The 15,396-nt window shown below is 34.3% G+C and overlaps 1 protein-coding gene and 1 pseudogene across 1 annotated transcript in view; both read left to right on the top strand.

Annotated features, from left to right (window-relative positions):
- LOC144617032 (phenylalanine--tRNA ligase alpha subunit-like) overlaps nucleotides 1–15,396 on the top strand; it is a 240,237-nt gene that overhangs the window by 89,680 nt on the left and 135,161 nt on the right. The gene's annotated exons all lie outside the window — the stretch shown is intronic.
- On the top strand, nucleotides 8,856–9,347 carry LOC132672968 (chromobox protein homolog 3-like; annotated as a pseudogene).

Here is a 15,396-nt window from a genome sequence, read left to right as displayed (position 1 = left end):
ATAGGCATTATATTTCAGAAAGACGCATCTATTCTAGTTTACATCTGATCTTTACTCTTGTACTTCGAATTAAGTCCTTCCAAGAAAACTAAATAAAAAAGTCTCTTAGGGTTAACGGAATAACCCAAAACACAAACCCATGGCATCTTCAAAGTTATTATTTGCTGAAAACCTGTACTCATTGCCATGGAAATTATCCTTATAAAATTCATATGTAGAAATAAATGGTAAGAACAATTTAGCCACAAATAGTGTAGAATAATGTATAGTAGAAAAAATAAAATTGAATTATGAAAAAATTTTATCTAAAGAAGAAATTTTAATTTTAATAACATATATGGTGATCAGATTATTTTTGCATTAGAAGGAGTTCAAAAAAGTGGGTTAAATTTAGAATGATTTTGTAAGTTCACTGATGCCTTACAGAGTTAGAGACTTACAGAGGAAAATGTTCAACACATGACATGTTTATAGCTTGTTCTAGAGAAATAGATACAAGTATTTTCTGTTAATATGTGGTTAAGTTGATTTTCAGAAAATAAAATATGTATGTAAACTTCAGTAGAGTATAATTTCTACTGTTAGGACATGCTGTATACTATAAATTATTTAGGCTCACAGAATTTAACTTACTCACCCACCCCCTAGCCAGAAAAAAAAAAAAAAAATGCTTTCAATCAAATCCAGGGCTAAAAGGATAAAAATAGAGTGTACTGAAGGGAAACATAGATATACCCATATAGTGATCTTAAGCTTTAGCATGTAAATAATGATGGTATGTTGGTTAAAACACTGATTTCTAGGCTACATCCTCAGAGCTTCCTAATTCAGTACCTTTGGAGGGGTGTTCAGAAATTTGCATTTATAACAAGTTTCTGGGTGGTACTTCTGCTGCTGGTCCAAGGGCCACACTTGGACACTTGGAGAACCAATAATCTAGATCCTTCCCTGAGGAATGTGTCTATATATATATATATATATATATATATATGGCTGTGTACATGTATATATATATGTATATATATGGCTCTGTGTATGTATATACATATCACAATTATGTGTATATATATATATATATATATATGACACACATACATGTATATATACACGTATATATGTGTGTGTATATATATATACACATATATATGTGTATATATATATACACACACATCACATCTTGCTTATGCATTCATCTGTGGACAATTGAGTTGCTTCCATGCTTTAGCTATTGTGAATAATGTTGCTGCTGTCAACATAGGGGTGCAAATGTGTTTCAACACCTGCCTTTTAATTATTTTGGGTATATGCTTCAAAGCAGAACTGTTGGATCATATGGTAATGCTATTTTTAATTTTTTGATAAATTGCCATACTGTTTTCCACAATGGCTTTGCCATTTTACATTCCCACCAGCAGTGCACAAGGATTTCAGTTTACCCATATCTTAGCTGACACTTGTCCTCAATTTTCTTGATAGGAGCGATCCAGATGGATATGAGGTGGTATCTTATTGTAGTTCTGATTTACATTTCTCTAATTATTAGTATTGCTAAAAATCTTTTCATGTGCTTATTGACCATTTGCATACCTTCTTTGGAAACACGTATGTTCAAGTCTTGATAATTTTTTCATTGGATTGTTTTTGTTGTTTTTGAGTTGTATGAGTTCTTTATATTTTCTCCTTTTCTCTAGATTGCCTTTTTATTCTGTGGATAGTGTCTTTTGATGCACAAATTTTTTAATTTTTCATGAATCCCACTTTTGTCTGTTTTTTTTTTTTTTTTTTTGTCACAAACATGACAAAACAAAAAGTGCCTTTCGTGTCATATCCAGTAAATCATTGTCAAACCAGTGCCGTGAGACTTTTGTCGTATGTTTCTTCTAAAAGTTTGATTCTTTATAGGCTTTGTATTTAGGTCTTTGATCCATTATGGGTTAATTTTTTTATATGGTAATACTAAAGTATTTTCTATTTCTTAAAATATAGATAACTAAAATTCATGCCAAGTGAATTATTTTGTTTTAAGGATATATTCTTTACCTACTTTTTCTGAATCCACACTATTTACATAATGAATATAGTCCAGTCAATGTTATCTCTTATTACCCCTGGGTGATAATGAAAATAGGGAAAAGGGTAAGAGGCATTTTTCCCTAATAAACTGTATTAGATTTGCATGTAGGCTAGGAAGGGATCATAAGTCATTTTAAAATCTCCTTCAGTGTTGTGAGTTACACATTTAGAATATTGACCTTATTAAAGGTTATTGTTAAAACGTATGGTTATTGAGCCAACAACTGCCAGATATAATAGGATTTCAATAAATTAATATATTAACTTATGAGAGGAAAACTGATTTTGGCCCTTGGGGAATGGAGTGGACAAATAGATTTGTGGGAAAAAATAAGAGAAGTTTAGGAGAAGAGCATTCGACTGGATCAATGGGAAGATGTCCAAATGGATTGAGACATTTAAAAGAAATAAGAAATGTGCCCTATTTCTCATAGCTAGTTGTGACTCCCATTCTGAAGAGCATGAAAAGTTTAATTGGTATTAAGAATAAGGAATAACCATAGCAGGTACTATCTTACTCATGATGAATAAAAATATATGAAGCAAATTGTCATAAAAGAAAATACAACATTGTCATATAATTAAAAAAGAAGGCTTAGCAAGAGTTTAGTGAAGGATCCAGAAAGGATGGTCTTTCTAAACTTTGTTCAAACCTCTGCTTAAAACATTTAATTGGTTCCCATTGTTCTTCAGGTAAAGATCCAAATTTTTAATATGTATTTATGCCCTACTCACCTAGACTCTTATCTGCTTCTAGAATATTGCTGCTCATTAGTTTCACTTGTTTTTTCCAAGTTCTGATCAGGTAATCTTTTATTTTATAGCGTTCCAAACCCACTACTGCATAAGACATTTGTACAAAGGATGTGGAAATCAACCTCATATGAATATCTCTCTTAATTAGCATGGCTGATTTCCAGCTGAAGTGCCATTTTATTAAAAAAATCCTTGCTTTATTTATCGGATTGCATTAACTTACATCATACTACCTTACATTTGTCTGATTCTCCTCTGTAGCATATATCAGAGTAGGAAGCTATATATTTATATAATTATTGTATTAATGCCTTCTCCCATTATACTTCAAGTTTTCTGAGAAGGGACAGTGTCTGGTGTTCTCTATGTATTTCCAGGTCTAAATGTTCTAAATGGTACATGCTAGAGTTTTGTAAATAACTGCTGAATAAACAAGTGAATCTCAAAAATACTTATTGTAGATTTTATCTTTTTAATAGTCCTTCCCCATTGTATTATAATGCCCTTTCCAATAATATTCACAAAAAGACGTTATTTTTTGTGGTTGCACTTCAGAATGCCATTCAAGTTAAATCATAGATGAATGATATTCCTGGGAGTTGGATAACATGATGTAACTGGATGAACAGTGTGTAAATTAACAAGAATATTAAATGATAGTTTGTATTGACATAAAAAATTATAAATGAAAGTAAAGCGGGATTAATTAAATATTTTCAGAGAATAGGAATTCTAATACACCAAAACAAATTTCACATAAAATAGAAATATTTAATGGCTAAAAAAAAAAAAAAAAAAAAAAAGAAATATTTAATGGCTAACTCTTCCATTTCCAGTGTAATGATTGGGGGTAAAAATAATAAGAGAACAGATCTCCTAGATATCATTAGGTTTGCAATTTTTAAAACATGATGCAAATTCTATAAAACATGTGAAATATTTACATGATAATAGAATAGTTCTCTGGATTAACTTCAAATCAATTCTCTAGTTATTATACAAAAGTCAATGAGAGCTGCTAAGAAGATTCAAGTAGGAAAGAATCATTTGCCAAATTCTCTCATACCAAGAGTCACAAACATCATTATGTGCCTGGTTTTCCTCTCTCATCTAAACCCCAGTGAACATTTACTTTGAAGGAACCAGTAATAAATTCAAAGAAAGGACAGACTCCATAGGGTGAGAATAAAAGATCAACATCTGGCTCTAAGTCTTCTCATATGCGTATATCCAAGCAATTACACAGACTGAGCAACTGAGAATTGAGTTTACAATCTCATTGCAAATTTTTCAAGAACTCCATACTTCAGTCCTTTCATTTTTGTGTGACTTAATCCATGTTCATGTTTGAACCTGTCCTCTGAATTCTTCAGAGCTGATTTATTTTTCTAATGTCATATGTGCCTCAGGCAGCATCCAGCTATCAGGTCTCTGCATACCTAGGAGCTAATTGGTGGAACTGCTTTCCATAAAATATTCATAACAGGAACTATTTTTAAAGTTAATTTCAAAACTATTTCTCTTTTCATTTTTATCTCAAATATTGCCACTGAAATTTTATGTGATATCTCTACTTACAGACAAACCCAAAAGGTATTGCAAGTTATGAACTTTCCTTAGAGAAAAGATGGTGTGACTTTACAGTTAGTGACTCACTGTTCTGTATTGCAGCTTAGCGTTATTGAAAGTCTACAGGAACCACTAATCACAGAAGACACTGTAAGAACTTCTACATTCATTTTCTTGAAAGCACTTTGATGTTTTCAAGTAAAATATATTTTATTTCCATAAGTCCTTTGGTCTTGAAAAAAGAAAAAAATACTGTTGTACAAAAAATACAGCATATCTATTTTCTTTAATTTTATTTGTACATTTAAGTAACTATGTAGTTTCATACTTCTAGAAAATTATTCCTCAAAGATAACATAGAGTTTCAGGGGTCCTGAAGTTCACTATAAACTTCTTTCATTAGAGGAAGCCTGGGAAGCTCATACCTAAATCCTAGCTCCAACAGAATTTACTCAATATTTTAGTGCTCAATTATTTTACCAACAGAATAATAATAATAATAATAATAATAATAACATCATCGTATTAATAGGGTGATTAAATTGTGTAATATATTTAAAATTCCTTCAAAAATTAATGTTTCAATAAATACTACCAATTGTAACTTTAGGGTTTTTGTTGCTGTTCATTTTTTAATGAATGCAATGGTTTTATGTGGGTCTATATTAGAATGACTTTACCACAAGAAAGAATATTATGAAAGACCTGTTCAAGTTTTAGTGTTCACTGCTATCTGCAGAAGCAAAATTGATTGATATTTAATCTATATGCATTCCATATATTTGGTGCCCTAAATATCATTTAAAGACTTTGGGGGTAGAAAAATTGTAAAACATGCTGTCTTAATGAAAGTAGAATCCTAGTTTCAAAGGAAGTAAACAAGGAGAATAAGTATGGTGAAGTAAAACTTGTAAAACTGAATTGCTTTATAGGCAGCTATTTAAGCATTGAAAGTGAATGTTTTATGCCACACTAATGGTAACATCAATTCACAATGTTTCCTGGATGCTTTTATGCAGTTATATCTTGTGTCTTACATAAAGGAACATATGGACCATAAACAGGTTTACAGAATTGTGTTGTCTCCAAAGAGACATACCAACTCTTGGGACTCCTGGGTGACTTAGTCAGTTGACTCTTGATTTTGGCTCATGTCATGATCTCACAGTTTGTGAGTTCAAGCCCCGCATCTCGCTCAGTACAGATAGCGAGGAGCCAGCTTGGAATTCTCTCTTTCCCCATCTCTCTGCCCCTCCTCCACTTGTTCTTTCTCTCTCTTCAAAATAAATAAATAAACATTTTTAAAAAACAAAACAAAACAGTAAAAAAACAACAACAAAATGTGCCAACTCTCCATAAGGTTGATTCACCTGAACTAAGTATCTTTAAATTGTGGGATTATTGATTAATTAGAATCATCCATTTGGTTTTAGATATATAAATTTCACAATTGGAATGGACCTATTACTGATAATAATATTATGTTTATATTCTGTCATCTCAAGCAGTGTAGTATTATAGATGATTTCTTATATATGGTGTTAAAGCTGCATGTTAAAATTTGAGATTTACTGCTTTAAACATGCAATATATTTATCTATTTTATATTTGCTCATTTATTTACCTTTTTGCAGATCTTAGTGGTTTTTATACCTCCTTCAGGTCATATGAGATTATTTATATTCAACCTGAAGACTTCCTGTAGTATTTTGGTAGTGTTGCTCTACTGGCGACTAATTCTCTTAGGTGTGTTCATGTGTGTATGTGTGTGTGTGTGTGTGTGTGTGTGTGTGTGTGTGTGTGTGTGAGAGAGAGAGAGAGAGAGAGAGAGAGAGAGAGAGAGGGAGGGAGGGAGGGAGAATGAATATCTTTATTTTGCTTTTAATTTTGAGTGATATTTTTAGCTGGGTATAAAATTCTGTTGAAGGTCTGATAAGAGGATGGAATTCAGTCCTATTGCTAAATTGAATCAGCTAATGCTCTAGATGAGAAAGCAATCAGTGATAACATGCTCAATTTAGAAGTTTCAACCCTTTCTGATTTGGTCATTTTATTTCTACAAATATGATTTTTAATCATTGAGGTAACCTCAGTTCAGTGTGTTTTTCAAATTGATATGGAGGAGAGTTTGAGAATATCCCAAATCTGTAAAAATGAAGACAATTGAAGTACCTCCTAAACCAAGTGAAGGGAGTAAAAATAAAATAAAGGAATTCAGAAATTCATTTAGTTGATGGAAGACAAACTGGAATCTTTATATCAAAATGACTCTTCAGTAACTAGAATAATTAATAAAAACTTATTTATTCATGTCATCATTGCAAAATAAATCAAAGTATCAAAGCATGTAACTATTAAGTTTGCTAAAATAAAAATCAAATTAGCATAATACCCATTCACAATGTAAAGTAAAAGTGAATAGTGAAGTAAAAGCTAAAGAAATTATAGGAGAAAAATAAATTGACTGTGACAATAGCATTCTACACCATGAAATTATTGTTTAGTGCCAGAACAACTGAGAAGTCCTTCCAGTTGACTAATATGACATTACCTAATTATGATTTTGCCCTTATCTTGAGATTCTGTTCTGTTATCATACACTGACTGATTCTTGAAGCACAACTTTTCACCCAGAATACCCCTTGTAACAACAAATTGTTATGGATATGGAAATGCACTGCCAAGATCTTCTTTTTAATTTTATTTTTTATTTCTTAAAATTCACATCCAAATTAGTTAGCATATAGTGAAACAATGATTTCAGAAGTAGATTCCTTAATGCCCCTTGCCCATTTAGCCCATCCCCCGTCCCACAACCCCTCTAGCAACCCTCAGTTTGTTCTCCATATTTGAGTCTCTTCTGTTTTGTCCCCCTCTCTGTTTTTATATCATTTTTGTTTCCCTTCCCTTATGTTCATCTCTTTTGTCTCTTAGAGTCCTCATATGAGTGAAGTCATATGATTTTTGTCTTTCTCTGATTGACTAATTTCACTTAGCATAATACCCTCCAGTTCCATCCACGTAGTTGCAAATGGCAAGATTACATTCATTTTGATTGCCAAGTAATACTCGATTGTGTATATATACCACATTTTCTTTATCCATTCATTCACCGATGGACATTTGGGCTCTTTCCATACTTTGGCTATTGTTGATAGTGCTGCTATAAACATGGGGGTGCCTGTGTCCCTTCGAAACAGCACACCTGTATCCTGTGGATAAATGCCTAGTAGTGCAATTGCTGGGTCGTAGGGTAGTTCTATTTTTAGTTTTTTGAGGAACCTCCATACTGTTTTCTAGAATTTATTACCCCCTTTGTCAGCAGACAGCCTTTAGCTTTCAGGTCCACCAGGATATATACCTTGTCTGTGGAGACCCATATATAAAGGTTATGCCAACCTGGGCAGCTCACATCCAATGACTGATTGAGACGGGGGCACAAAGGCCTCGCTGTTTTGGGCCCAATGTGAGACTTCTCTGATGGGCTATATATGCTGCATATCTTCCCTCTGTGACTAACCAAGGCTTTGTTGAGCCTGGATTGTGGCTCAGTTTTTTCTTTTTTTTCTTTTTTTCTTTAATTTTTTTTTTTTAACGTTTATTTATTATTGAAAGACAGAGAGACAGAGAGTGTGGGCAGCGGAGGGGTAGAGGGAGGGGAGACATAGAATCTGAAGTAGGCTCCAGGCTCTGAGCTGTCAGCACGGAGCCCGATGCAGGGTTCGATTTCACGAACTGTGCGATCATGACCTGAGGCGAAGTCAGTCGCCTAACCAACTGAGCCACCCAGGTGCCCCAATGGTTCAGTTTTTTTCTTTGCCCAACACTCTTTCTTCCCCGTAAACATTCTGTATGCCAAATTCCCATTTTATTTTATTTTTAAAAAAATTTTTAATGTTTTATTTATTTTTGACTGAGAGAGAGAGAGAGAGAGAGAGAGCGAGCATGAGCGGGGAAGGGGCAGAGAGAGAGGGAGACACAGAATCAGAAGCAGGCTCCAGGCTCTGAGCTGTCAGCACAGAGCCTGATGCGGGGCTCGAACTCACAGACCATGAGATCTTGACCTGAGCTGAAGTTGGACGCTCAACCGACTGAGCCACCCAGGCACCCCACCAAATTCCCATTTTAGTATTTACTTCTGAAAGTCATAACTTATAAGGCACAGAACCCACTGTGATGTTGCAGAAACCAGAATACAAAAAGGAAGGGACCTTGTAGCAATGCATGCTAGGTATTGCAATTTTCCACATATTCTACCTACATGAAAAAAAACACATTGTGTGTGTGTGTGTGATTCAAACACATTGAATCAGGAGGTATCATTTTTGTTTGAGGTAGAATAAAAAACAAAAACATAAAAAAAAATATTCTGGCACTGGTGATGGAATCTTACATTTTAACTAACCCATTGAGAGAGGTGGATGGAGCTTGAGGAGCACAGGGCCAGAGACATCGCAGACCCGAGACCCAGAGCATCTCAGAGGTGGTGAATAATAGCTCTTCAAATCTGCAATAAAACATGTCCTCCAATAAAACTACATTGCAAACCATGGGAAAGAGATAGAACGGAGAGAGTAAAAATAGAAGAGGCAGAGCCTGGAGATTTTGTGGTGGAAAAAGTCCTGGGCTGACATGTAGTAAATGGGAAAACGGAGGATTTCCTCAAGTGGAAGGGATTTACAGATGTTGACAATACTTGGAACCTGAAGAAAATTTAAATTATCCAGAGCTAATTGAAGCATTTCTTAATTCTCAAAAAGGCGATAAAGAAAAAAAAATGGTACAAAAAGACAATCCTCATCTGATGGTGAATCTCGTGATAGCAAATCAAAGAAGAAAAGAGATGCTGCTGATAAACCAAGAGACTTTGCTAGAGGTCTTAACCCTGAACAAGTAACTGGGGCCACAGACAGCAGTGGAGAATTCATATTTCTCATGAAACAGAAAGATTCAGATGCGGCAGACTTGGTGCTGACAAAAGAGGCAGATTGTGTCCTCAAATTGTCATTGCTTTTTATGAAGAGAGACTAACTTGGTGTTCTTGTCCAGAAGATGAAGCTCACTAATTTGTGGTGTTGCTTTATATATAAAATCTGGGTCTGTTTGTTTGTTTGTTTGTTTATTGGGGTAAATAAAGAACATTTCTAGTGAAAATCAAGTTTGATGTGTTTGTTTTGCAATACCATTGGAGGAGCTGTTGGGGTTTTGGCATCTATAACACTGGGTACTTTGAACAAATAAAAGCTTTCTGTAGTTGCTTCCTTTATCAAACAGAATATATAAGACTACGGTTCAGTATTCTCCTGCATTAGAGAACACCTCTTCTAAATGTGGTGAGAAATCTTCAAGTCATTACTCAATAAGAATTGGTGTTTTGGGGTGCCTGGGTGGCTCAGTCAATTAAGTGTCTAACTTCGGCTCAGGTCATGATCTCATGGTCCATGAGTTAGAGCCCCATATCAGACTCTGTGCTGACAGCTCAGAGCCTAGAGCCTGCTTCAGATTCTGTCTTCCTCTCTCTGCCCCTTCCCCTGCTCTCTCTCTCTCTCTCTCTTCCTCCATCTCAAAAATAAACAAACATTAAAAAAAATTAAAAAAAAAAAAGAATTTGTGTTGTAACTCCTCTATGCCTAAAGACTGTTCTGAGTTTTTTGTTTATTTGGGTTTGTGTGTGTGTGTGTGTGTGTGTGTGTGTGTGTGTGTGTGTATACTAAAAATATATACCCAAATTGTTTCTTATTTCTTATTTATTTATTTATTTATTTATTTACTTACTTACTTATTTTATAAGTTTATTTATTTATTTTGAGAGAGAGCATGCAAGGAGGGAGGGGGCAGAGGGAAAAACAGGCTCTGTGCTATCAGTACAGAGCCCAACGCAGGGCTCAAACTCACAAACTGCAAGATCATGACCTTAGCCTAAGTCGGACGCTTAACTGACTGAGCCACCCAAGCACCCCTGGAAACAGAAAGTATTAGCAGAAGGATACATCAGAAGGAATTGTTGCATTCTGGTGATGTGACACCAAACGCATCTCAGTTGACACATCTCATTGGAAGGCAGTTGGCATTATATTGTACAATGAGCCTGTGCTTACTCCATGATTCTAAGATCTACCTGTCTGGCCTATACACTAAATAAATCCTTGTATATTTGTTACAGGAGACCTGTAAAATCAATTCATGGAAATAATATATGTAATTACAATACTGTGTGGAACTCAGATGCTCATCAATCAGCAAAAGCATGGACACTTGGGGAATATTTATACTATAGCTAACAGCTGTGAAAAGAGATGACAAATATATGCATAAGGAAGGATAATTCTGACAGACTAACATAGAGTGAAAAAAAATGAAAGCCATAGAAGAATAGACTGTATTATTCAGTTACTATATTTTTCTAAAATGTACTAAATTGAACAAGGTATGTTTAGGGATATATCCATTTGTGATGAACTATAGATGGAATTTAGGGAGATATATAGAACATTAGGACAGTGGTTATTTCAAGCATTCAAACAGGATAATACAATAGAGAAGGAGCCCACAGAGGGCTCTACGTTTATTATTTATGAATGCTTCTTAAGCTGGGTGGATTGTTCATGACAGGACATTTTATAATACTCATAATATACAAAATTTAAATCCTGCATACAGAATGTATAGAGAGGTTTAGTTCACACAAAAAGTTTTACAAATGGCAAAAAAAACACACAAAAATGTTAAAGATCGTGGGTAAATATTTTTCCTGAGGCATTCAGACTTAGTGAAAAAAATCTTAAAATAATTTGTAAATTTGGTGTCCACATTTTTGTATCTACATTATGATTTTGCTGAAATAAATATCTGTGAATTCATGCATATGAGAAATGGAAAGCAACTTATATTCATGTAATAAAATGTTATCCCATCACTGATAGCAAATAGAAGTCATTTTTACACTATATTATTAAAACTAAAAATGAGACTTCAGATCAACATCTGATAATGATACATATTCATAGTGAAACACTGAGACAAAACTTGGAACTTATTATTTGTAAACATTCTAATCAGAAAAAAAAAAAACAAGATGACAATAAAAAGATCAGAATAAAACATGAAGAGTTTAGAAGGGATTTTAAGCTAATAAAAAAGTAGTGCTGTTCTCAGAAAGCTTCATAATGTGAGTAATAAATCTTTGCATGTCCTTTTGTTGATTTTGTGGTGCCATCAGTCTTAACCTTGTAACTTGTTTTGGGTGGTGTGGGGCAGTGACAACAGTTAGTGAATACACTATTTTCATCTTTATCAAGGAAGACTAGAATGTAGTTTGCATTCAAATGGCAAGGAGAAAATATACCTACAGCCTTGATTACGCCTGTTAACTCTCCATCCTACCACTGCAATATTGGCTAAAGGAAATTTGACCTTTTGGACATTACAAACATCATCATACTAGTCTACTGTTTTGGTGATATCATGTTAATCATACCACATAAACAAGAGTGGCTAGTGTATTGGAAGTTTTACATAGTATCTAGAAGTTATTCTATAACCTTATGAAGACTGGGAGTCTTGTGATCTGGAGCATTCTTGGGGATCTGCCCCAAAGTAAAGAGTATATTATTGCTTCTTGCAATTTCTACCACCTAGAAGGAAATACAATGCTAGTTGAGACCCTTAGGGGTCTTGATTGTTTATTTCACACTTAGCAATATAACTTTGATACATTTCACATATGGCACAGTAAGCAACTAGCTTTCAGTGGGCCAAGAATATATCATTAGACACTATGTATTAAAGTATCTTTTATGGTAAAAAATGCTCTGCAGAGCTTATGGTGATCTCCAATACAAGTTTTACAACATAGGACCCTAGATTTCTGAAGAGAGGACAAGATATTTGTAACAGAGAATTGTAGATCATTTGAAAGAAATATGTGACGTCTTACCATGGGACATCATGTGACCATGCTCTTAATGAGTGAGTTTTGTTATACCTATGAAGTCATAAGTTTGAATAGGTCCGGGAGCAGTAATACATCATGAGATGTGAAATGATATATCCAAAATTAGACATGAATGTACCCAGGGGTTAAAAATAAACTGCATAAACAAATGCCCAGATTTCCACATCATTTATCAGTGTTTCACTTGTGCTTCTCCATAAGTTTTTATTCATGGTCACAAGAGGGGCCATTTAAGACCAACTTATGTAAGAGAAGAAGTGCCAAATTGAATTAACAGAAAGGCCAGATATGTATGTGAGTCCAAGCTGAAGACACTTCTCCTGTCTCTGAAAGGAACATTCTTTCCAGCACTTTAGCCAGTTATAAAGTACGTGAAAAAAGAAATGGCCCAATGTAGAACACTTCTTCATGCCAAATAGTTTGGCTAGTTAGTCACAGAATTGGAAGGAAAAAAAAAAAAATCATGGGAAGGTTGGAGATAAGGAGATCTGAGAAGCATGGGGACATGCAGATTCATAAACATTTTGTACCCAAATTGTGAAAATCTGCCTACTAAGTATCTGTGCCACCAAGAGAGAGTTCCACTTTGTTTCCCTAAAATAAGTATTCAATGTTGGAAATATGCTTCTAAGCACTGTTACAAATGCATCCCATAGATTATATATTTATTTCATTCTCCTTCATTTACATATATTTGTTTTTAATTGCCTTGAGAAATCTCATTTGGCACCAGGGATATGTGGAAGTGGTTGCTTAATTTCCATATATTTGGGAATCTTCAGCTATCTTTCTCTTCCTGTTTTTTAGATTAATGCCATTGAAGTCTGGGAAGATATTTTGTATGATTTCTGTTCTCTCAAATCTTATGGTTTGTTTTATGGCTCAAAATATTGTCTGTTTTGGAGAAATACCCTTGTGCACTTGAAAAAGAATATGTGCTCTGCTTTTGAGTACAGTGTTCTATAAATGTTTGTTATATCTAGTTGGTTGATAGTCTTCTGTATTTTTATTAACTTACTGTATATTGTTCTAAGTATTAATGAGAGAGAAGTGTTAATTTTTTTTAGCTGTGATTGTGCATGTATTTTAGCTTATCGGTTTTTGACCTGTATATTTTTGTCTTTTTTTTTTCTTCTTATTTTAGAGAGAGAGAGAGAGAGAGAGAGAGAGAGTGGGGGAGGGGGCAGAGGGGGAGAGAGAATCTTAAGCAGGCTCCATACTCAGCGTGGAGCCCAACACAGGGCTTGATCTCTATTTGACTGACTCTGTCCTTTCATTTATATTGAAAGTGATTGTTTACAAATTTCAATTAAAATCTACTTTCCTGATAGACATTTTCTATTCTATTTTTTCTTTGTTTCTCTTTTCTGTCTTTTCTTGTGTTAAGCATTTTTTATGATTTTTTAATGTTCAATGTTGATTTATTATTTTTGAGAAATGTTTTTAGTGATTGCCTAGGGTTTAAAATATACAAATTAAAATTACCAAGGTCCAAATTCAAATAATATTGTCCCATTTTACATAGAGAGTAGTAACTTTACAACATTATATCCCTAACTACTCCCCTCAGATTTTATGCTGTTGTTCTTATGGTGTCTAATTTTGTATATGTTATAAACATATATATAATACATACACTGTCATTATACACATCCACATACATTGCTCACACATTTGTTTTAAGCAATTTTCTTTTAGAACAATTAAAATGAGGACATTTGATTTACTTTGCTTTCTTTTAGTTTATTTTTAGCAACATTTACTCCTTTTTTTGTAGACCCACCCAAGTTTCAGTCTAGTATCATATTCTGTCTACTAGAAGAGTTTTCTTTAACATCTACTGTAGTGGGTCTGCTGGCATGGATTCTCTGGGTGTTTGTTTGAGAATTTTTTAATTTTTTCTTAATTTTTGTAACAGTGTCACTGGGTATATTATTGCAAGTGGACTTTTTTTTTTCCTTTAAGAACTTTTAAGATGTCACACCTTTGTTTTCTGGCTTGCATGACTTTTGCCAAGATAGCTACAATAATTTTTATCTTTATTTCTCTCTACTGTAACATTTTTTTTATCTTAATGCCTTCATTTTTTTTCTTTTTCTTTTGTTTTTAGGGATTTCAGTATAATATGCTTCAGTGTGGGCATATTATTTGTTTACTTCTATGTATTTATCCTTCTTGGTGTGTTATTTTTTTTTTTTTCTTTTTGAGCTTCTTGATCCCTCATTTGCATGTCTGACATTTATCTGGGGTTGAGAAGTTGGAGACAGAGTGGACTTGCCAGGTGTTAGAGTATCTACTTAAAGCCAAGACAAAATAAAAATAACAACTAAGCCTTTAATTATTTACTCCGATAGTATACCTTGCTGTGTTTTCCCCAGTGGAATAGTATGTCAGCTGAGGGTTAGGTGGATCAGCCCACACATAGGGTTCTTGTCACTGTTGAGGAAGCTCTGAAAAAAAAAAAAATTAATCTTTCTGGCCCCAGGCAGAAGGTGGGGGAATAGAGGGATGAGCCAGGAGTGGAAAAAAGTACTGGGTACTAAGTCATAGAGGAGAAAAGTATCTTCAAGTTTCCCTGAAAAGACCCTCAAATAGAGGTGCCTTGGCTGGGAAGGCGTATACACATAAGAGTATGGCAGGCCAGAGGGGCTTGAGTGAGTTCTGACTGCAACTTCTTTCAGAGATTTCTGTGCACTGGTTGTACATCAAGCCTGGTTTGGGGAGAGCAGACCCTGCCAGGCCTGCAGGGTAAGGTGTTTGTAACGTCAGGGCTGAAAAATCATATACGTTTAGGGGGAAGCTGGACTCAACATGAATATTTGAAAATTTGCATTCTTTTTTTTTCCAAGAATTTCTTCTCCCCCTTTCTCTCTTTCTGCTCCTACAACCGTAATTGCACATATATTAGAACACTTGAAATAGTTCCACAGCTATTGGAGACCCTGCTTTTTCTCCCTCTACTGACATTCTTCTTTATGTTTCCAGCTTGTGTAATTCCTGCTGAATAACCATTAAGTGCGCTGATTTTTTTCCCTTGGTTTTGT

The sequence above is a fragment of the Panthera onca genome, chromosome C1, assembly GCF_046562875.1.
Source record: "Panthera onca isolate mPanOnc1 chromosome C1, mPanOnc1 haplotype 2, whole genome shotgun sequence".
Lineage (NCBI taxonomy): Eukaryota > Metazoa > Chordata > Mammalia > Carnivora > Felidae > Panthera > Panthera onca.
The sequence above is the reverse complement of the archived record's forward strand: the minus strand, read 5'-3'. Positions and strand labels throughout refer to the sequence as shown.